Source organism: Pleurodeles waltl, chromosome 9 (genome assembly GCF_031143425.1).
Source record: "Pleurodeles waltl isolate 20211129_DDA chromosome 9, aPleWal1.hap1.20221129, whole genome shotgun sequence".
NCBI lineage: Eukaryota > Metazoa > Chordata > Amphibia > Caudata > Salamandridae > Pleurodeles > Pleurodeles waltl.
Window position 1 is genome coordinate 36,821,875 of NC_090448.1, and position 23,596 is coordinate 36,845,470.

The following is a 23,596-nucleotide window of genomic DNA, read 5'->3' on the forward strand; positions in this document are numbered from 1 at the left end:
AAAGAAATCTCATAGATTTCTTGGTGTCATTTTTTTGGTCCCTCTAATGGGGAGCGCCCCCTTTGCACACATTATGCCTGGCGCAAAGGGTTACAAAGTGGCGCAATGCATGTATTGTTCCACTTTGTAAATTTGGCCCTGTGATTTTATCCTTGTTGGGCCACATGAGCGTAAAAAAAAATATGATGCTCATGTGGTGAAAGGAAGCACTAGGGGCTCGTAAATCTTCCCTTAAATGTTTTCTACAGTCTTTCTTTGCCTTGTGTTTCATACTCATGTTTGTTTTGGTCTGTTTTCTTTCTGGTTACGGTGGATCTGTTCATCTCATTATAAACTTGCATGGCTTATCCCAGATGGCATCACCAAGGGGTCCATTTATGATCCGGCATCTTCATATCTGCCACTAGAAGCCTTGTCATTTATGGGATCTTCATCCGGCCCTGCATTGTTAGCACATAGCAAACAGTGCTCTGTAAATATCAGCTTCAATTTTAAGGTTGAAACCGTACAAAGTGTTGTTTGAATAAACGCCAGAACTAGTTGTAGGTGTCATGCATTGCAGAAAGCCACTCGGCATACATGTGAGTATTTTTAGCAGGATTTTGTTTTCTAAAATTATTGCATTCAGCTAACGAGACAGCTAAAGCTGCCAGTAGGGTAGGTTTCTTTTAATGCAAAGATATGTTCATAGCATGGCTGTGCGTGAGCCCTCCTATCCTTTGGTATTTTCGGCTGCCTCCCCCCAGATACAGCGTGGGACAGTAGGTCACCCTCTTCATGCATTGGCCATCTTTTACTGTTAGTGGGGGCATTTTCATGACCACATGATCACACCCGTCTAAAAAGAGCTGCCAGCGGTTGTGCAATACTACATCCATGCACACATCTACCTACTTCAGGTTTCCATAGGACTCGTCCTCTGCTAACATCATCTGTCACTTTCAGAAGCCTCTGCTTAGGATGACCAGATGCTCAATGTCACAGGGACACGGCTTTTCCAGTTCATGTTTTGATTTAAAGTAGTGCATTCTGGGAGTTGTAGTCATGGTTAGACAAATTGGAACAAGATACCTGATAACTGATATGTACTGACAAAGTCCAGAAAGGGTGCCTCTGTGACTGGTCACTTTATCTCTGACGACCCCTGACACGAGATGTCCTGCACCAAAACCTTTTACAACTGGCCCAGTGGCCTAATGGATAAGGCATCACCCTCCGGAGCTGGGGATTGTGGGTTCAAGTCCCACCTGGGTCGCGTGAGGAGCTGTTTTTTATATCCCTGGAAAATAGGACCAGATGCAAGTTTGTGATATTTATAGAAAATTACGTTCATCAAATTATCTTCAGAGGGTCTGTCTTTGTTATATGAACGCCACCATTTTATGAGTTCTATGTAAGGAGCTGCCTTCCGGCACCTACCACCAGCTGGATGGATGCAAGTTTGTCTGATGCCCGTTGACCTACCTAAAAGGGCTTTACCAGCAGGCAAGTTGTCCCAGCAGCAGCCCAAGCACCATAGGGGACATGGTTCTTAGCACCACGAGCTGCGAGCACGACTGCTGTGCCCACAGAACCCCCTGCACAGACCCTGTAGTGCCAATGTTACAGTTAATCACACCTCACCTGCCTGTGGGCGCCACCCACTCTTTTCTAGATCTTTACGTTTGTGCATCTGAAATATGAAAGGTTTTCTTATCTCTTTATCTGATTCGTGCTCGTAACATTTTTAGGTTGAGCATAAGTGTACGGCCTCTTGTATACTTTAGTGTACTTATATGTGGGCTTAAAGAGATTTCATTTTCTGGTTTCAGTGTCATTTAAAAATAGTTCCTTTGATAGTGGTCAATCATGCCTATTAGTCCCTCCTTTTTCTCTTTGGGAGCAGGCACCAACTACTGTATAATTATGCTTTGTCCTGAGTATCTTGTCTTTAGGGGACTGCTTTTTTATGTTGTTTCCTGTTTGTGTTCAGGGAAGCTTCTCAAAGCATTCTTGATCTTAGTTTAGCTGTAAATAAGGCTATAAATCAGGCTGTTATCTTGGTCACGTTTGGTTTTGTGGGCTCTCTGCGCCCTCTCTAAGCTGCCTAGTTAATTTTCTCTAGTCTATTGAGTGTGGCTGCTGAGCAAGAACAGAGGTTCACTTGTTGATTTTATTTAAGTACTTGTTTTAACTCTGGGAAGGTATTGGAGACCTTTAATGAGTAACAGCTGCATTACAGAAGGGCATATTCATTTTTTGGTGGCACGGGGAGATTAAGTTATGTTGAGCTGACGCTCTGACTCAAACCCCAGTCCTTGATTCTAAAGTCTGCAGTTCTAGACTTTGCACCACACCTTCTCCCTCGTGTACCAGGTTTTTGGAGAGTGCGTAAGGCATTGCAGTTCCTTTAATTATTGCAAGGTGGCAGATGGGTTTTATGTTTACATATGGCAGCCGTACCTTTCTTACGTTCAGCACGGCTCGGCCACCTCCATTTATTATTTATTTAACTACTTATTTTTATTTCGCAAGGGTGTTCTATGGGCCACTGGTGTCCTTTGACATGCTCCTGCTTGAGAGATGAAAGGCCATCCCTGTGGCCTCACTCCAGTCTGCTCCACCTCGTCTGAAGAGGCAAGCAAGCACACTTATCCACCCTACCCACCCCTCACATGGCTTTGTTTGCAAACAGTACAGAGCAGCTTCTGCCCACCAACGATGTGCACAACTACGGCGCTAACCGACAATCTCTCGGCCGATGAACCGCCCCCTTGCCAGCTTAGGCGATGCCCTTAAAATTATTGAACGAATAGTCGCCCCGTGCTGTACTGCGGATGTTCCGTCCATTCTACATCCCTTTCCTCCAGACAATGGGACACCGGAATGTGCATCCTACGGGTGAGGCAGCCAGTGGGGTGTTCTTTATGGCAGGCTGGAAGCGAAAAGGATGTAGTAGGAGCACTGGGTCTTTGGGATTTCTTAGTCTGTGAATTAGAAGCGTGAGTGTTGGTGGTACGAGTCGCTATCGTAGCCAGCATCCATACACTCCTGCTCCGGTTCAGCTAGTCATTTGGCATTGTGAATCCTCCTGAATGCCTTGCTCTGCTCGCAGTTTGCTGTAGTTACAAAAAATAGTCATTTTTGGCTACCCATCGGTTGGTGAGTGGAAGACGGTATTGTTACTGAGCATCCGCTTGCAGCAGTAGATGCGATGGAAGAGAAGAACAAGAGAAGAAAACTGCACTGATAGAAAAGAGGAGTTTGTTATATAGTGTCTATGTTTTGAAGAAATTTGGGCCTGATTTAAGGAAAATGGCACTGCACCCAGTGCAGCACCACTTTCCTTGCCCCCCTTAGCACCCCCCTAACGCTACAATGTATGAGCCATATCTAAGACACGGTCCACCATGGCGATAGTTAGGAAATTTGAATCAATTTTTTTTACACTAGTTCTAAGCGTTGCAGGATTAGCAACAAAAATGTTGACGCTAATCCTGCAAAGCCCATTGACACCCATTGCAAACAATGGTGTTCCTCCTTTTAGCGCCTGCTTTGAGCAGGGGTTAAAAGTGCTGAAAAAAGACGCAAAGAAATCTCCTAGATTTCTTGGTGTCATTTTTTTGGTCCCTCTAATGGGGAGCGCCCCCTTTGCACACTTTATGCCTGGCGCAAAGGGTTACAAAGTGGCGCAATGCATGTATTGTTCCACTTTGTAAATTTGGCGCTGTGATTTTGTCCTTGTTGGGCCACACGAGCGTAATAAAAAATATGATGCTCATGTGGAGAAAGGAGGCACTAGGGGCTCGTAAATCTTCCCTTAAATCTTCTCCACAGTCTTTCCTTGCCTTGTGTTTCATACTCATGTTTGTTTTGGTCAGTTTTCTTTCTGGTTACGGTGGATCTGTTCATCTCATTATAAACTTGCATGGCTTATCCCTGATGGCATCACCTAGGGTTCCATTTATGATCCGGCATCTTCATATCTGCCACTAGAAGCCTTGTCATTTATGGGATGTTCATCCAGCCCTGCATTGTTAGCACATAGCAAACATTGCTCTGTAAATATCAGCTTCAATTTTAAGGTTGAAACCGTACAAGGTGTTGTTGGAATAAGCGCCAGAACTAGTTGTAGGTGTCATGCATTGCATAAAGCCACTCGGCATACATGTGAGTATTTTTAGGGGGATTTTATTTTCTACAATTATTGCATTCGGCTGACGAGACAGCTAAAGCTGCCAGTAGGGTAGGTTTCTTTTAATGCAAAGATATGTTCATAGCATGGCTGTGCGTGAGCCCTCCTATCTTTTGGTATTTTCGGCTGCCTCCCCCCAGATACAGCATGGGACAGTAGGTCACCCTCTTCAGGCATTGGCCCTCTTTTACTGTTAGTGGGGGCATTTTCATGACCACATGATCACACCCGTCTAAAAAGAGCTGCCAGCGGTTGTGCAATATGACATCCATGCACACATCTACCTACTTCAGGTTTCCGTAGGACTCGTCCTCTGGTGACATCATCTGTCACTTTCAGAAGCCTGTGCTTAGGATGACCAGATGCTCAATGTCACATGGACACAGCTTTTCCAGTTCATGTTTTGATTTAAAGTAGTGCATTCTGGGAGTTGTAGTCATGGTTAGACAAATTGGAACAAGATATCTGATAACTGATATGTACTGACAAAGTCCAGAAAGGGTGCCTCTGTGACTGGTCACTTTACCTTTGACGACCCCTGACACGAGATGTCCTGCACCAAAACCTTGCACAACTGGCCCAGTGGCCTAATGGATAAGGCATCAGCCTCTGGAGCTGGGGATTGTGGGTTCAAGTCCCACCTGGGTCATGTGAGGAGCTGTACTTTATATCCCTGGAAAATAGGAACAGATGCAAGCTTGTGATATTTATAGAAAATTAGGTTCATCAAATTATCTTCAGAGGGTCCGTCTTTGTTATACAAACGCCACCATTTTATGAGTTCTATGTAAGGAGCTGCCTTCCGGCACCTACCACCAGCTGGATGGATGCAAGTTTGTCTGATGCCCGTTGACCTACCTAAAGGGGCTTTACCAGCAGGCAAGTTGCGCCAGCAGCAGCCCAAGCCACCATAGGGGACATGGTTCTTAGCACCACGAGCTGCGAGCACGACTGCTGTGCACACAGAACCCCCTGCACAGACCCTGTAGTGCCAATGTTGCAGTTAATCACCCCTCACCTGCCTGTGGGCGCCACCCACTCTTTTCTAGATCTTTACGTTTGTGCATCTGAAATATGAAAGGTTTTCTTATCTCTTTATCTGATTCGTGCTCGTTCATTTTTAGGTTGAGCATAAGTGTACGGCCCCTTGTATACTTTAGTATACTTATATGTGGGCTTAAAGAGATTTCATTTTCTGGTTTCAGTGTCATTTAAAAATAGTTCCTTTGATAGTGGTCAATCATGCCTATTAGTCCCTCCTTTTTCTCTTTGGGAGCAGGCACCAACTACTGTATAATTATGCTTTGTCCTGTGTATCTTGTCTTTAGGGGACTGCTTTTTTATGTTGTTTCCTGTTTGTGTTCAGGGAAGCTTCTCAATGCATTCTTGATCTTAGTTTAGCTGTAAACAAGGCTATAAATCATGCTGTTATCTTGGCCACCTTTGGTTTTGTGGGCTCTCTGCGCCCTCTCTAAGCTGCCTAGTTAATTTTCTCTAGTCTATTGAGTGTGGCTGCTGAGCTAGAACAGAGGTTCACTTGTTGATTTTAGTTAAGGACTTGTTTTTAACTCTGGGAAGGTATTGGAGACCTTTAATGAGTAACAGCTACATTACAGAAGGGCATATTCATTTTTTGGTGGCACGGGGAGATTAAGTTATGTTGAGCTGACGCTGTGACTTAAACCCCGGTCCTTGATTCTAAAGTCGGCAGTTCTAGACTTTACACGACACCTTCTCCCTGTTGTACCAGGTTTTTGGAGAGTGCGTAAGGCATTCCATTTCCTTTAATTATTGCAAGGTGGCAGATGGGTTTTATGTTTACATATGGCAGCCGCGCCTTTCTTACGTTTGGCACGGCTCGGCCACCTCCATTTATTATTTATTTAACTACTTGTTTTTATTTGGCAAGGGTGTTCTATGGGCCACTGGTGTTCTTTCACATGCTCCTGCTTGAGAGATGAAAGGCCATCCCTGTGGCCTCACTCCAGTCTGCTCCACCTCGTCTGAAGAGGCAAGCAAGCACACACATCCACCCTACACTCCTCACATGGCTTTGTTTGCAAACAGTACAGAGCAGCTTTTGCCCACCAACGATGTGCACAACTACAGCGCTAACCAACAATCTCTCGGCCGATGAACCGCCCCCTTGCCAGCTTAGGCGATGCCCTAAAAATTATTGAATGAATATTCGCCCCGTGCTGTACTGCGGATGTTCCGTCCATTCTACATCCCTTTCCTCCAGACAATGGGACACCGGAATGTACATCCTAAGGGTGAGGCAGCCAGTGGGGTGTTCTTTATGGCAGGCTGGAAGCGAAAAGGATGTAGTAGGAGCACTGGGTCTTTGGGATTTCTTAGTCTGTGAATTAGAAGCGTGAGTGTTGGTGGTACGAGTCGCTATCGTAGCCAGCATCCATACACTCCTGCTCCGGTTCAGCCAGTCATTTGGCATTGTGAATCCTCCTGAATGCCTTGCTCTGCTCGCAGTTTGCTGTAGTTACAAAAAATAGTCATTTTTGGCTACCCATCGGTTGGTGAGTGGAAGACGGTATTGTTACTGTGCATCCACTTGCAGCAGCAGATGCGATGGAAGAGAAGAACAAGAGACGAAAACTGCACTGATAGAAAAGAGGAGTTTGTTACATAGTGTCTATGTTTTGAATAAATTTGGGCCTGATTTAAGTAAAATGGCACTGCACCCAGTGCAGCACCACTTTCCTTGCCCCCCTTCGCGCCCCCCTAACGCTACAATGTTTGAGCCCCATTTAAGACACGGTCCACCATGGTGATAGTTAGGGAATTAGAATCACATTTTTTAACTAGTTCTAAGCTTTGCAGGATTAGCAACAAAAATGTTGACGCTAATCCTGCAAACCCCATTGAGACCCATTGCAAACAATGGTGTTCCTCCTTTTAGCGCCTGCTTTGAGCAGAGGTTAAAAGTGCCGAAAAATGACGCAAAGAAATCTCCTAGATTTCTCGGTGTCATTTTTTTCGTCCCTCTAATGGGGAGCACCCCCTTTGCACACATTATGCCTTGCGCAAAGGGTTACAAAGTGGCGCAATGCATGTATTGTTCCACTTTGTAAATTTGGCGCTGTGATTTTGTCCTTGTTGGGTCACATGAGCGTAAAAAAAAATATGATGCTCATGTGGTGAAAGGTGGCACTAGGGGCTCATAAATCTTCCCTTAAATGTTTTCCACAGTCTTTCTTTGCCTTGTGTTTCATACTCATGTTTGTTTTGGTCTGTTTTCTTTCTGCTTACGGTGGATCTGTTCATCTCATTATAAACTTGCATGGCTTATCCCTGATGGCATCAGCTAGGGGTCCACTTATGATCCAGCATCTTCATATCTGCCACTAGAAGCCTTGTCATTTATGGGATCTTCATCCAGCTCTGCATTGTTAGCACATAGCAAACAGTGCTCTGTAAATATCAGCTTCAATTTTAAGGTTGAAACCGTACAAAGTGTTGTTAGAATAAGCGCCAGAACTAGTTGTAGGTGTCATGCATTGCATAAAGCCACTCGGCATACATGTGAGTATTTTTAGGGGGATTTTTTTTCAAAAATTATTGCATTCGGCTGACGAGACAGCTAAAGCTGGCAGTAGGGTAGGTTTCTTTTAATGCAAAGATATGTTCATAGCATGGCTGTGGGTGGGCCCTCCTATCCTTTGGTATTTTCGGCTCCTCCCCCCAGATACAGCATGGGACAGTAGGTCACCCTCTTCAGGCATTGGCCCTCTTTTACTGTTAGTGGGGGCATTTTCATGACCACATGATCACACCCGTCTAAAAAGAGGTGCCATCGGTTGTGCAATACGACATCCATGCACACATCTACCTACTTCAGGTTTCCATAGGACTCATCCTCTGCTGACATCATCTGTCACTTTCAGAAGCCTCTGCTTAGGATGACCAGATGATCAATGTCACAGGGACACAGCTTCTCCAGTACATGTTTTGATTTAAAGTAGTGCATTCTGGGAGTTGTAGTCATGGTTAGACAAATTGGAAAAAGATACCTGATAACTGATATGTACTGACAAAGTCCAGAAAGGGTGCCTCTGTGACTGGTCACTTTACCTCTGACGACCCCTGACACAAGATGTCCTGCACCAAAACCTTTCACACCTGGCCCGGTGGCCTAATGGATAAGGCATCAGCCTCTGGAGCTGGGGATTGTGGCTTCAAGTCCCACCTGGGTCGCGTGAGGAGCTGTGTTCTATATCCCTGGAAAATAGGACCAGATGTAAGCTTGTGATATTTATAGAAAATTACGTTTATCAAATTATCTTCAGAGGGTCCATCTTTGTTATACAAACGCTGCCATTTTATGAGTTCTATGTAAGGAGCTGCCTTCCGGCACCTACCACCAGCTGGATGGATGCAAATTTGTTTGATGCCTGTTGACCTACCTAAAGGGGCTTTACTAGCAGGCAAGTTGTCCCAGCAGCAGCCCAAGCCACCATAGGGGACATGGTTCTTAGCACCACGAGCTGCGAGCACGACTGCTGTGCCCACAGAACCCCCTGCACAGACCCAGTAGTGCCAATGTTACAGTTAATCACCCCCCACCTGCCTGTGGGCGCCACCCACTCTTTTCTAGATCTTTACGTTTGTGCATCTGAAATATGAAAGGTTTTTTTATCTCTTTATCTGATTCGTGCGCGTTCATTATTAGATTGAGCGTAAGTGTACGGCCTCTTGTATGCTTTAGTATACTTATATGTGGGCTTAAAGAGATTTCATTTTCTGGTTTCAGTGTCATTTAAAAATAGTTCCTTTGATAGTGGTCAATCATGCCTATTAGTCCCTCCTTTTTCTCTTTGGGAGCAGACACCAACTAGTGTATAATTATGCTTTGTCCTGTGTATCTTGTCTTTAGGGGACTGCTTTTTTATGTTGTTTCCTGTTTGTGTTCAGGGAAGCGTCTCAAAGCATTCTTGATCTTAGTTTAGCTGTAAACAAGCCTATTGCATAAAGCCACTCGGCATACATGTGAGTATTTTTAGGGGGATTTTTTTTTCTAAAATTATTGCATTCGGCTGACGAGACAGCTAAAGCTGCCAGTAGGGTAGGTTTCTTTTAATGCAAAGATATGTTCATAGCATGGCTGTGCGTGAACCCTCTTATCTTTTGGTATTTTCGGCTGCCTCCCCCCAGATACAGCATGGGACAGTAGGTCACCCTCTTCAGGCATTGGCCCTCTTTTACTGTTAGTGGGGGTATTTTCATGACCACATGATCACACCCGTCTAAAAAGAGGTGCCAGCGGTTGTGCAATACGACATCCATGCACACATCTATCTACTTCAGGTTTCCATAGGACTCGTCCTCTGCTGACATCATCTGTCACTTTCAGAAGCCTCTGCTTAGGATGACCAGAGGCTCAATGTCACAGGGACACGGCTTTTCCAGTTCATGTTTTGATTTAAAGTAGTGCGTTCTGGGAGTTGTAGTCATGGTTAGACAAATTGGAACAAGATACCTGATAACTGATATGTACTGACAAAGTCCAGAAAGGGTGCCTCTGTGACTGGTCACTTTAGCTCTGACGACCCCTGGCACGAGATGTCCTGCACCAAAACATTTCACAACTGGCCCAGTGGCCTAATGGATAAGGGGTCAGCCTCCGGAGCTGGGGATTGTGGGTTCAAGTCCCACCTGGTTCGCGATAGGAGCTGTTTTTTATATCCCAGGAAAATAGGACCAGATGCAAGCTTGTGATATTTATAGAAAATTACGTTCATCAAATTATCTTCAGAGGGTTTGTCTTTGTTATATGAACGCCACCATTTTATGAGTTCTATGTAAGGAGCTGACTTCCGGCACCTACCACCAGCTGGATGGATGCAAGTTTGTCTGATGCCCGTTGACCTACCTAAAAGGGCTTTACCAGCAGGCAAGTTGTCCCAGCAGCAGCCCAAGCACCATAGGGGACATGGTTCTTAGCACCACGAGCTGCGAGCACGACTGCTGTGCCCACAGAACCCCCTGCACAGACCCGGTAGTGCCAATGTTACAGTTAATCACCCCCCACTTGCCTGTGGGCGCCACCCACTCTTTTCTAGATCTTTACGTTTGTGCATCTGAAATATGAAAGGTTTTCTTATCTCTTTATCTGATTCGTGCTCGTTCATTTTTAGGTTGAGCATAAGTGTACGGCCTCTTGTATACTTTAGTATACTTATATGTGGGCTTACAGAGATTCATTTTCTGGTTTCAGTGTCATTTAAAAATAGTTCCTTTGATAGTGGTCAATCATGCCTATTAGTCCCTCCTTTTTCTCTTTGGGAGCAGGCACCAACTACTGTATAATTATGCTTTGTCCTGAGTATCTTGTCTTTAGGGGACTGCTTTTTTATGTTGTTTCCTGTTTGTGTTCAGGGAAGCTTCTCTAAGCATTCTTGATCTTAGTTTAGCTGTAAACAAGGCTATTATCTTGGTCACCTTTGGTTTTGTGGGCTCTCTGCACCCTCTCTAAGCTGCTTAGTTAATTTTCTCTAGTCTATTGAGTGTGGCTGCTGAGCAAGAACAGAGGTTCACTTGTTGATTTTAGTTAAGTACTTGTTTTAACTCTGGGAAGGTATTGGAGACCTTTAATGAGTAACAGCTACATTACAGAAGGGCATATTCATTTTTTGGTGGCACGGGGAGATTAAGTGATGTTGAGCTGACGCTGTGACTCAAACCCTGGTCCTTGATTCTAAAGTCTGCAGTTCTAGACTTTGCACCACACCTTCTCCCTGTTGTACCAGGTTTTTGGACAGTGCGTAAGGCATTCCAGTTCCTTTATTTATTGCAAGGTGGCAGATGGGTTTTATGTTTACATATGGCAGCCGCGCCTTTCTTACGTTCGGCACGGCTCGGCCAACTCCATTTATTATTTATTTAACTACTTATTTTTATTTCGCAAGGGTGTTCTATGGGCCACTGGTGTCCTTTCACATGCTCCTGCTTGAGAGATGAAAGGCCATCCCTGTGGCCTCACTCCAGTCTGCACCACATCGTCTGAAGAGGCAAGCAAGCACACACATCCACCCTACCCCCCTCACATGGCTTTGTTTGCAAACAGTACAGAGCAGCTTCTGCCCACCAACGATGTGCACAACTACGGCGCTAACCGACAATCTCTCGGCTGATGAACCGCCCCCTTGCCAGCTTAGGCGATGTCCTAAAAATTATTGAACGAATAGTCGCCCCGTGCTGTACTGCGGATGTTCCGTCCATTCTACATCCCTTTCCTCCAGACAATGGGACACCGGAATGTACATCCTACGGGTGAGACAGCCAGTAGGGTGTTCTTTATGCAGGCTGGAAGCGAAAAGGATGTAGTAGGAGCACTGGGTCTTTGGGATTTCTTAGTCTGTGAATTAGAAGCGTGAGTGTTGGTGGTACGAGTCGCTATCGTAGCCAGCATCCATACACTCCTGCTCCGGTTCAGCTAGTCATTTGGCATTGTGAATCCTCCTGAATGCCTTGCTCTGGTCGCAGTTTGCTGTAGTTACAAAAAATAGTCATTTTTGGCTACCCATCGGTTGGTGAGTGGAAGACGGTATTGTTACTGAGCATCCGCTTGCAGCAGTAGATTCGATGGAAGAGAAGAACAAGAGAAGAAAACTGCACTGATAGAAAAGAGGAGTTTGTTATATAGTGTCTATGTTTTGAAGAAATTTGGGCCTGATTTAAGGAAAATGGCACTGCACCCAGTGCAGCACCACTTTCCTTGCCCCCCTTAGCGCCCCCCTAATGCTACAATGTATGAGCCCCATCTAAGACACGGTTCACCATGGCGATAGTTAGGGAATTAGAATAAAAAAAATGTACACTAGTTCTAAGCTTTGCAGGATTAGCACCAAAAATGTTGACGCTAATCCTGCAAAGCCCATTGACACCCATTGCAAACAATGGTGTTCCTCCTTTTAGCGCCTGCTTTGAGCAGGGGTTAAAAGTGCCGAAAAATGACGCAAAGAAATCTCCTATATTTCTTGGTGTCATTTTTTTTGTCCCTCTAATGGGGAGCGCCCCCTTTGCACACTTTATGCCTGGCACAAAGGGTTACAAAGTGGCGCAATGCATGTATTGTTCCACTTTGTAAATTTGGCGCTGTGATTTTGTCCTTGTTGGGCCACATGAGCGTAAAAAAAAATATGATGCTCATGTGGTGAAAGGAGGCACTAGGTGCTCGTAAATCTTCCCTTAAATGTTTTCCACAGTCTTTATTTGCCTTGTGTTTCATACTCATGTTTGTTTTGGTCTGTTTTCTTTCTGGTTACGGTGGATCTGTTCATCTCATTATAAACTTGCATGGCTTATCCCTCATGGTATCACCTAGGGTTCCATTTATGATCCGGCATCTTCATATCTGCCACTAGAAGCCTTGTAATTTCTGGGATCTTCATCCAGCCCTGCATTGTTAGCACATAGCAAACAGTGCTCTGTAAATATCAGCTTCAATTTTAAGGTTGGAACCGTACAAAGTGTTGTTGGAATAAGCGCCAGAACTAGTTGTAGGTGTCATGCATTGCATAAAGCCACTCGGCATACATGTGAGTATTTTTAGGGGGATTTTTTTTTCTAAAATTATTGCATGCGGCTGACAAGACAGCTAAAGCTGCCAGTATGGTAGGTTTCTTCTAATGCAAAGGTATGTTCATAGCATGGCTGTGCGTGAGCCCTCCTATCCTTTGGGATTTTCGGCTGCCTCCCCCCAGATACAGCATGGGACAGTAGTTCACCCTCTTCAGGCATTGGCCCTCTTTTACTGTTAGTGGGGGCATTTTCATGACCACATCATCACACCGGTCTAAAAAGAGGTGCCAACGGTTGTGCAATACGACATCCATGCACACATCTACCTACTTCAGGTTTCCACAGGACTCGTCCTCTGCTGACATCATCTGTCACTTTCAGAAGCCTCTGCTTAGGATGACCAGATGCTCAAAGTCACAGGGACACAGTTTTTCCAGTTCATGTTTTGATTTAAAGTAGTGCATTCTGGGAGTTGTAGTCATGGTTAGACAAATTGGAACAAGATACCTGATAACTGATATGTACTGACAAAGTCCAGAAAGGGTGACTCTGTGACTGGTCACTTTACCTCTGATAACCCCTGACACGAGATGTCCTGCACCAAATCCTTTCATAGCAGGCCCAGTGGCCTAATGGATAAGGCATCAGCCTCCCAAGTTGGGTATTGTGGGTTCAAGTCTGGCGTGAGGAGCTGTATTTTATATCCCGGGAAAATAGGACCAGATGCAAGCTTGTGATATTTATAGAAAATGACGTTCATCAAATTATCTTCAGAGGGTCCGTCTTTGTTATACGAACGCCACCAATTTATGAGTTCTATGAAAGGAGCTGCCTTCCAGCACCTACCACCAGCTGGATGGATGCAAGTTTGTCTGATGCCTGTTGACCTACTTAAAGGGGCTTTACCAGCAGGCAAGTTGTCCCAGCAGCAGCCCAAGCCACCATAGGGGACATGGCTCTTAGCACCACGAGCTGCGAGCACGACTGCTGTGCCCACAGAACCCCCTGCACAGACACTGTAGTGCCAATGTTACAGTTAATCACCCCCCACCTGTGTGTGGGCGCCACCCACTCTTTTAGAGTTTTTACGTTTGTGCATCTGAAATATGAAAGGTTTTCTTATCTCTTTATCTGATTCGTACTCGTTCATTTTTAGGTTGAGCGTAAGTGTACGGCCTCTTGTATACTTTAGTATACTTATATGTGGGCTTAAAGAGATTTCATTTTCTGGTTTCAGTGTCATTTAAAAATAGTTCCTTTGATAGTGGTCAATCATGCCTATTAGTCCCTCCTTTTTCTCTTTGGGAGCAGGCACCAACTATTGTATAATTATGCTTTGTCCTGTGTATCTTGTCTTTAGGGGACTGCTTTTATATGTTGTTTCCTGTTTGTGTTCAGGGAAGCTTCTCAAAGTATTCTTGATCTTAGTTTAGCTGTAAACAAGGCTATAAATCAGGCAGTTATCTTGGTCACCTTTGGTTTTGTGGGCTCTCTGCGCCCTCTCTAAGTAGCCTAGTTAATTTTCTCTAGTCTATTGAGTGTGGCTGCTGAGCAAGAACAGAGGTTCACTTATTGATTTTAGTTAAGTACTTGTTTTAACTCTGGGAAGGTATTGGAGACCTTTAATGAGTAACAGCTACATTACAGAAGGGCATATTCATTTTTTGGTGGCACGGGGAGATTAAGTGATGTTGAGCTGACGCTGTGACTCAAACCCCGGTCCTTGATTCTAAAGTCGGCAGTTCTAGACTTTGCACCACACCTTCTCCCTGTTGTACCAGGTTTTTGGAGAGTGCGTAAGGCATTCCAGTTCCTTTAATTATTGCAAGGTGGCAGATGGGTTTTATGTTTACATATGGCAGCTGCGCCTTTCTTACGTTCGGCACGGCTCGGCCACCTCCATTTATTATTTATTTAACTACTTGTTTTTATTTCGCAAGGGTGTTCTATGGGCCACTGGTGTTCTTTCACATGCTCCTGCTTGAGAGATGAAAGGCCATCCCTGTGGCCTCACTCCAGTCTGCTCCATCTTGTCTGAAGAGGCAAGCAAGCACAGACATCCACCCTACCCCCCTCACATGGCTTTGTTTGCAAACAGTACAGAGAAGCTTTTGCCCACCAACAATGTGGACAACTACAGCGCTAACCGACAATCTCTCGGCCGATGAACCGCCCCCTTGCCAGCTTAGGCGATGCCCTAAAAATTATTGAACGAATATTCGCCCCGTGCTGAACTGCAGATGTTCCGTCCATTCTACATCCCTTTCCTCCAGACAATGGGACACAGGAATGTACATCCTACGGGTGAGGCAGCCAGTGGGGTGTTCTTTATGGCAGGCTGGAAGCGAAAAGGATGCAGTAGGAGCACTGGGTCTTTGGGATTTCTTAGTCTGTGAATTAGAAGCGTGAGTGTTGGTGGTACGAGTCGCTATCGTAGCCAGCATCCATACACTCCTGCTCCGGTTCAGCTAGTCATTTGGCATTGTGAATCCTCCTGAATGCCTTGCTCTGCTCGCAGTTTGCTGTAGTTACAAAAAATTGTAATTTTTGGTTACCCATCGCTTGGTGAGTGGAAGACGGTATTGTTACTGTGCATCCGCTTGCAGCAGTAGATGCGATGGAAGAGAAGAAAACTGCACTGATAGAAAAGAGGAGTTTGTTACATGGTGTCTATGTTTTGAAGAAATTTGGGCCTGATTTAAGGAAAATGGCACTGCACCCAGTGCAGCACCCACTTTCCTTGTCCCCCTTAGCGCCCCCCTAACGCTACAATGTGTGAGCCCCATTTAAGACACGGTCCACCATGGCGATAGTTAGGGAATTAGAATCACATTTTTTTACACTAGTTCTAAGCTTTGCAGGATTAGCAACAAAAATGTTGACGCTAATCCTGCAAAGCCCATTGAGACCCATTGCAAACAATGGTGTTCCTCCTTTTAGCGCCTGCTTTGAGCAGGGGTTAAAAGTGCCGAAAAATGACGCAAAGAAATCTCATAGATTTCTTGGTGTCATTTTTTTGGTCCCTCTAATGGGGAGCGCCCCCTTTGCACACATTATGCCTGGCGCAAAGGGTTACAAAGTGGCGCAATGCATGTATTGTTCCACTTTGTAAATTTGGCCCTGTGATTTTATCCTTGTTGGGCCACATGAGCGTAAAAAAAAATATGATGCTCATGTGGTGAAAGGAAGCACTAGGGGCTCGTAAATCTTCCCTTAAATGTTTTCTACAGTCTTTCTTTGCCTTGTGTTTCATACTCATGTTTGTTTTGGTCTGTTTTCTTTCTGGTTACGGTGGATCTGTTCATCTCATTATAAACTTGCATGGCTTATCCCAGATGGCATCACCAAGGGGTCCATTTATGATCCGGCATCTTCATATCTGCCACTAGAAGCCTTGTCATTTATGGGATCTTCATCCGGCCCTGCATTGTTAGCACATAGCAAACAGTGCTCTGTAAATATCAGCTTCAATTTTAAGGTTGAAACCGTACAAAGTGTTGTTTGAATAAACGCCAGAACTAGTTGTAGGTGTCATGCATTGCAGAAAGCCACTCGGCATACATGTGAGTATTTTTAGCAGGATTTTGTTTTCTAAAATTATTGCATTCAGCTAACGAGACAGCTAAAGCTGCCAGTAGGGTAGGTTTCTTTTAATGCAAAGATATGTTCATAGCATGGCTGTGCGTGAGCCCTCCTATCCTTTGGTATTTTCGGCTGCCTCCCCCCAGATACAGCGTGGGACAGTAGGTCACCCTCTTCATGCATTGGCCATCTTTTACTGTTAGTGGGGGCATTTTCATGACCACATGATCACACCCGTCTAAAAAGAGCTGCCAGCGGTTGTGCAATACTACATCCATGCACACATCTACCTACTTCAGGTTTCCATAGGACTCGTCCTCTGCTAACATCATCTGTCACTTTCAGAAGCCTCTGCTTAGGATGACCAGATGCTCAATGTCACAGGGACACGGCTTTTCCAGTTCATGTTTTGATTTAAAGTAGTGCATTCTGGGAGTTGTAGTCATGGTTAGACAAATTGGAACAAGATACCTGATAACTGATATGTACTGACAAAGTCCAGAAAGGGTGCCTCTGTGACTGGTCACTTTATCTCTGACGACCCCTGACACGAGATGTCCTGCACCAAAACCTTTTACAACTGGCCCAGTGGCCTAATGGATAAGGCATCACCCTCCGGAGCTGGGGATTGTGGGTTCAAGTCCCACCTGGGTCGCGTGAGGAGCTGTTTTTTATATCCCTGGAAAATAGGACCAGATGCAAGTTTGTGATATTTATAGAAAATTACGTTCATCAAATTATCTTCAGAGGGTCTGTCTTTGTTATATGAACGCCACCATTTTATGAGTTCTATGTAAGGAGCTGCCTTCCGGCACCTACCACCAGCTGGATGGATGCAAGTTTGTCTGATGCCCGTTGACCTACCTAAAAGGGCTTTACCAGCAGGCAAGTTGTCCCAGCAGCAGCCCAAGCACCATAGGGGACATGGTTCTTAGCACCACGAGCTGCGAGCACGACTGCTGTGCCCACAGAACCCCCTGCACAGACCCTGTAGTGCCAATGTTACAGTTAATCACACCTCACCTGCCTGTGGGCGCCACCCACTCTTTTCTAGATCTTTACGTTTGTGCATCTGAAATATGAAAGGTTTTCTTATCTCTTTATCTGATTCGTGCTCGTAACATTTTTAGGTTGAGCATAAGTGTACGGCCTCTTGTATACTTTAGTGTACTTATATGTGGGCTTAAAGAGATTTCATTTTCTGGTTTCAGTGTCATTTAAAAATAGTTCCTTTGATAGTGGTCAATCATGCCTATTAGTCCCTCCTTTTTCTCTTTGGGAGCAGGCACCAACTACTGTATAATTATGCTTTGTCCTGAGTATCTTGTCTTTAGGGGACTGCTTTTTTATGTTGTTTCCTGTTTGTGTTCAGGGAAGCTTCTCAAAGCATTCTTGATCTTAGTTTAGCTGTAAATAAGGCTATAAATCAGGCTGTTATCTTGGTCACGTTTGGTTTTGTGGGCTCTCTGCGCCCTCTCTAAGCTGCCTAGTTAATTTTCTCTAGTCTATTGAGTGTGGCTGCTGAGCAAGAACAGAGGTTCACTTGTTGATTTTATTTAAGTACTTGTTTTAACTCTGGGAAGGTATTGGAGACCTTTAATGAGTAACAGCTGCATTACAGAAGGGCATATTCATTTTTTGGTGGCACGGGGAGATTAAGTTATGTTGAGCTGACGCTCTGACTCAAACCCCAGTCCTTGATTCTAAAGTCTGCAGTTCTAGACTTTGCACCACACCTTCTCCCTCATGTACCAGGTTTTTGGAGAGTGCGTAAGGCATTGCAGTTCCTTTAATTATTGCAAGGTGGCAGATGGGTTTTATGTTTACATATGGCAGCCGTACCTTTCTTACGTTCAGCACGGCTCGGCCACCTCCATTTATTATTTATTTAACTACTTATTTTTATTTCGCAAGGGTGTTCTATGGGCCACTGGTGTCCTTTGACATGCTCCTGCTTGAGAGATGAAAGGCCATCCCTGTGGCCTCACTCCAGTCTGCTCCACCTCGTCTGAAGAGGCAAGCAAGCACACTTATCCACCCTACCCACCCCTCACATGGCTTTGTTTGCAAACAGTACAGAGCAGCTTCTGCCCACCAACGATGTGCACAACTACGGCGCTAACCGACAATCTCTCGGCCGATGAACCGCCCCCTTGCCAGCTTAGGCGATGCCCTTAAAATTATTGAACGAATAGTCGCCCCGTGCTGTACTGCGGATGTTCCGTCCATTCTACATCCCTTTCCTCCAGACAATGGGACACCGGAATGTGCATCCTACGGGTGAGGCAGCCAGTGGGGTGTTCTTTATGGCAGGCTGGAAGCGAAAAGGATGTAGTAGGAGCACTGGGTCTTTGGGATTTCTTAGTCTGTGAATTAGAAGCGTGAGTGTTGGTGGTACGAGTCGCTATCGTAGCCAGCATCCATACACTCCTGCTCCGGTTCAGCTAGTCATTTGGCATTGTGAATCCTCCTGAATGCCTTGCTCTGCTCGCAGTTTGCTGTAGTTACAAAAAATAGTCATTTTTGGCTACCCATCGGTTGGTGAGTGGAAGACGGTATTGTTACTGAGCATCCGCTTGCAGCAGTAGATGCGATGGAAGAGAAGAACAAGAGAAGAAAACTGCACTGATAGAAAAGAGGAGTTTGTTATATAGTGTCTATGTTTTGAAGAAATTTGGGCCTGATTTAAGGAAAATGGCACTGCACCCAGTGCAGCACCACTTTCCTTGCCCCCCTTAGCACCCCCCTAACGCTACAATGTATGAGCCATATCTAAGACACGGTCCACCATGGCGATAGTTAGGAAATTTGAATCAATTTTTTTTACACTAGTTCTAAGCGTTGCAGGATTAGCAACAAAAATGTTGACGCTAATCCTGCAAAGCCCATTGACACCCATTGCAAACAATGGTGTTCCTCCTTTTAGCGCCTGCTTTGAGCAGGGGTTAAAAGTGCTGAAAAAAGACGCAAAGAAATCTCCTAGATTTCTTGGTGTCATTTTTTTGGTCCCTCTAATGGGGAGCGCCCCCTTTGCACACTTTATGCCTGGCGCAAAGGGTTACAAAGTGGCGCAATGCATGTATTGTTCCACTTTGTAAATTTGGCGCTGTGATTTTGTCCTTGTTGGGCCACACGAGCGTAATAAAAAATATGATGCTCATGTGGAGAAAGGAGGCACTAGGGGCTCGTAAATCTTCCCTTAAATCTTCTCCACAGTCTTTCCTTGCCTTGTGTTTCATACTCATGTTTGTTTTGGTCAGTTTTCTTTCTGGTTACGGTGGATCTGTTCATCTCATTATAAACTTGCATGGCTTATCCCTGATGGCATCACCTAGGGTTCCATTTATGATCCGGCATCTTCATATCTGCCACTAGAAGCCTTGTCATTTATGGGATGTTCATCCAGCCCTGCATTGTTAGCACATAGCAAACATTGCTCTGTAAATATCAGCTTCAATTTTAAGGTTGAAACCGTACAAGGTGTTGTTGGAATAAGCGCCAGAACTAGTTGTAGGTGTCATGCATTGCATAAAGCCACTCGGCATACATGTGAGTATTTTTAGGGGGATTTTATTTTCTACAATTATTGCATTCGGCTGACGAGACAGCTAAAGCTGCCAGTAGGGTAGGTTTCTTTTAATGCAAAGATATGTTCATAGCATGGCTGTGCGTGAGCCCTCCTATCTTTTGGTATTTTCGGCTGCCTCCCCCCAGATACAGCATGGGACAGTAGGTCACCCTCTTCAGGCATTGGCCCTCTTTTACTGTTAGTGGGGGCATTTTCATGACCACATGATCACACCCGTCTAAAAAGAGCTGCCAGCGGTTGTGCAATATGACATCCATGCACACATCTACCTACTTCAGGTTTCCGTAGGACTCGTCCTCTGGTGACATCATCTGTCACTTTCAGAAGCCTGTGCTTAGGATGACCAGATGCTCAATGTCACATGGACACAGCTTTTCCAGTTCATGTTTTGATTTAAAGTAGTGCATTCTGGGAGTTGTAGTCATGGTTAGACAAATTGGAACAAGATATCTGATAACTGATATGTACTGACAAAGTCCAGAAAGGGTGCCTCTGTGACTGGTCACTTTACCTTTGACGACCCCTGACACGAGATGTCCTGCACCAAAACCTTGCACAACTGGCCCAGTGGCCTAATGGATAAGGCATCAGCCTCTGGAGCTGGGGATTGTGGGTTCAAGTCCCACCTGGGTCATGTGAGGAGCTGTACTTTATATCCCTGGAAAATAGGAACAGATGCAAGCTTGTGATATTTATAGAAAATTAGGTTCATCAAATTATCTTCAGAGGGTCCGTCTTTGTTATACAAACGCCACCATTTTATGAGTTCTATGTAAGGAGCTGCCTTCCGGCACCTACCACCAGCTGGATGGATGCAAGTTTGTCTGATGCCCGTTGACCTACCTAAAGGGGCTTTACCAGCAGGCAAGTTGCGCCAGCAGCAGCCCAAGCCACCATAGGGGACATGGTTCTTAGCACCACGAGCTGCGAGCACGACTGCTGTGCACACAGAACCCCCTGCACAGACCCTGTAGTGCCAATGTTGCAGTTAATCACCCCTCACCTGCCTGTGGGCGCCACCCACTCTTTTCTAGATCTTTACGTTTGTGCATCTGAAATATGAAAGGTTTTCTTATCTCTTTATCTGATTCGTGCTCGTTCATTTTTAGGTTGAGCATAAGTGTACGGCCCCTTGTATACTTTAGTATACTTATATGTGGGCTTAAAGAGATTTCATTTTCTGGTTTCAGTGTCATTTAAAAATAGTTCCTTTGATAGTGGTCAATCATGCCTATTAGTCCCTCCTTTTTCTCTTTGGGAGCAGGCACCAACTACTGTATAATTATGCTTTGTCCTGTGTATCTTGTCTTTAGGGGACTGCTTTTTTATGTTGTTTCCTGTTTGTGTTCAGGGAAGCTTCTCAATGCATTCTTGATCTTAGTTTAGCTGTAAACAAGGCTATAAATCATGCTGTTATCTTGGCCACCTTTGGTTTTGTGGGCTCTCTGCGCCCTCTCTAAGCTGCCTAGTTAATTTTCTCTAGTCTATTGAGTGTGGCTGCTGAGCTAGAACAGAGGTTCACTTGTTGATTTTAGTTAAGGACTTGTTTTTAACTCTGGGAAGGTATTGGAGACCTTTAATGAGTAACAGCTACATTACAGAAGGGCATATTCATTTTTTGGTGGCACGGGGAGATTAAGTTATGTTGAGCTGACGCTGTGACTTAAACCCCGGTCCTTGATTCTAAAGTCGGCAGTTCTAGACTTTACACGACACCTTCTCCCTGTTGTACCAGGTTTTTGGAGAGTGCGTAAGGCATTCCATTTCCTTTAATTATTGCAAGGTGGCAGATGGGTTTTATGTTTACATATGGCAGCCGCGCCTTTCTTACGTTTGGCACGGCTCGGCCACCTCCATTTATTATTTATTTAACTACTTGTTTTTATTTGGCAAGGGTGTTCTATGGGCCACTGGTGTTCTTTCACATGCTCCTGCTTGAGAGATGAAAGGCCATCCCTGTGGCCTCACTCCAGTCTGCTCCACCTCGTCTGAAGAGGCAAGCAAGCACACACATCCACCCTACACTCCTCACATGGCTTTGTTTGCAAACAGTACAGAGCAGCTTTTGCCCACCAACGATGTGCACAACTACAGCGCTAACCAACAATCTCTCGGCCGATGAACCGCCCCCTTGCCAGCTTAGGCGATGCCCTAAAAATTATTGAATGAATATTCGCCCCGTGCTGTACTGCGGATGTTCCGTCCATTCTACATCCCTTTCCTCCAGACAATGGGACACCGGAATGTACATCCTAAGGGTGAGGCAGCCAGTGGGGTGTTCTTTATGGCAGGCTGGAAGCGAAAAGGATGTAGTAGGAGCACTGGGTCTTTGGGATTTCTTAGTCTGTGAATTAGAAGCGTGAGTGTTGGTGGTACGAGTCGCTATCGTAGCCAGCATCCATACACTCCTGCTCCGGTTCAGCCAGTCATTTGGCATTGTGAATCCTCCTGAATGCCTTGCTCTGCTCGCAGTTTGCTGTAGTTACAAAAAATAGTCATTTTTGGCTACCCATCGGTTGGTGAGTGGAAGACGGTATTGTTACTGTGCATCCACTTGCAGCAGCAGATGCGATGGAAGAGAAGAACAAGAGACGAAAACTGCACTGATAGAAAAGAGGAGTTTGTTACATAGTGTCTATGTTTTGAATAAATTTGGGCCTGATTTAAGTAAAATGGCACTGCACCCAGTGCAGCACCACTTTCCTTGCCCCCCTTCGCGCCCCCCTAACGCTACAATGTTTGAGCCCCATTTAAGACACGGTCCACCATGGTGATAGTTAGGGAATTAGAATCACATTTTTTAACTAGTTCTAAGCTTTGCAGGATTAGCAACAAAAATGTTGACGCTAATCCTGCAAACCCCATTGAGACCCATTGCAAACAATGGTGTTCCTCCTTTTAGCGCCTGCTTTGAGCAGAGGTTAAAAGTGCCGAAAAATGACGCAAAGAAATCTCCTAGATTTCTCGGTGTCATTTTTTTCGTCCCTCTAATGGGGAGCACCCCCTTTGCACACATTATGCCTTGCGCAAAGGGTTACAAAGTGGCGCAATGCATGTATTGTTCCACTTTGTAAATTTGGCGCTGTGATTTTGTCCTTGTTGGGTCACATGAGCGTAAAAAAAAATATGATGCTCATGTGGTGAAAGGTGGCACTAGGGGCTCATAAATCTTCCCTTAAATGTTTTCCACAGTCTTTCTTTGCCTTGTGTTTCATACTCATGTTTGTTTTGGTCTGTTTTCTTTCTGCTTACGGTGGATCTGTTCATCTCATTATAAACTTGCATGGCTTATCCCTGATGGCATCAGCTAGGGGTCCACTTATGATCCAGCATCTTCATATCTGCCACTAGAAGCCTTGTCATTTATGGGATCTTCATCCAGCTCTGCATTGTTAGCACATAGCAAACAGTGCTCTGTAAATATCAGCTTCAATTTTAAGGTTGAAACCGTACAAAGTGTTGTTAGAATAAGCGCCAGAACTAGTTGTAGGTGTCATGCATTGCATAAAGCCACTCGGCATACATGTGAGTATTTTTAGGGGGATTTTTTTTCAAAAATTATTGCATTCGGCTGACGAGACAGCTAAAGCTGGCAGTAGGGTAGGTTTCTTTTAATGCAAAGATATGTTCATAGCATGGCTGTGGGTGGGCCCTCCTATCCTTTGGTATTTTCGGCTCCTCCCCCCAGATACAGCATGGGACAGTAGGTCACC

General features: G+C 45.0%; 5 non-coding genes across 5 annotated transcripts; all 5 read left to right on the forward strand.

Moving 5' to 3' along the window:
* Positions 1-1,182: 1,182 nt before the first annotated feature.
* Positions 1,183-1,255, forward strand: TRNAR-CCG (transfer RNA arginine (anticodon CCG)). The gene has a single exon. It is a non-coding gene; the product is annotated as a tRNA-Arg (tRNA).
* Positions 1,256-4,750: 3,495 nt separating this feature from the next.
* TRNAQ-CUG (transfer RNA glutamine (anticodon CUG)) lies at positions 4,751-4,823 on the forward strand. Its single transcript has one exon. It is a non-coding gene; the product is annotated as a tRNA-Gln (tRNA).
* Positions 4,824-8,313: 3,490 nt separating this feature from the next.
* TRNAQ-CUG (transfer RNA glutamine (anticodon CUG)) lies at positions 8,314-8,386 on the forward strand. Its single transcript has one exon. It is a non-coding gene; the product is annotated as a tRNA-Gln (tRNA).
* Positions 8,387-16,876: 8,490 nt separating this feature from the next.
* Positions 16,877-16,949, forward strand: TRNAR-CCG (transfer RNA arginine (anticodon CCG)). Its single transcript has one exon. It is a non-coding gene; the product is annotated as a tRNA-Arg (tRNA).
* Positions 16,950-20,444: 3,495 nt separating this feature from the next.
* On the forward strand, positions 20,445-20,517 carry TRNAQ-CUG (transfer RNA glutamine (anticodon CUG)). The gene has a single exon. It is a non-coding gene; the product is annotated as a tRNA-Gln (tRNA).
* Positions 20,518-23,596: the final 3,079 nt, after the last annotated feature.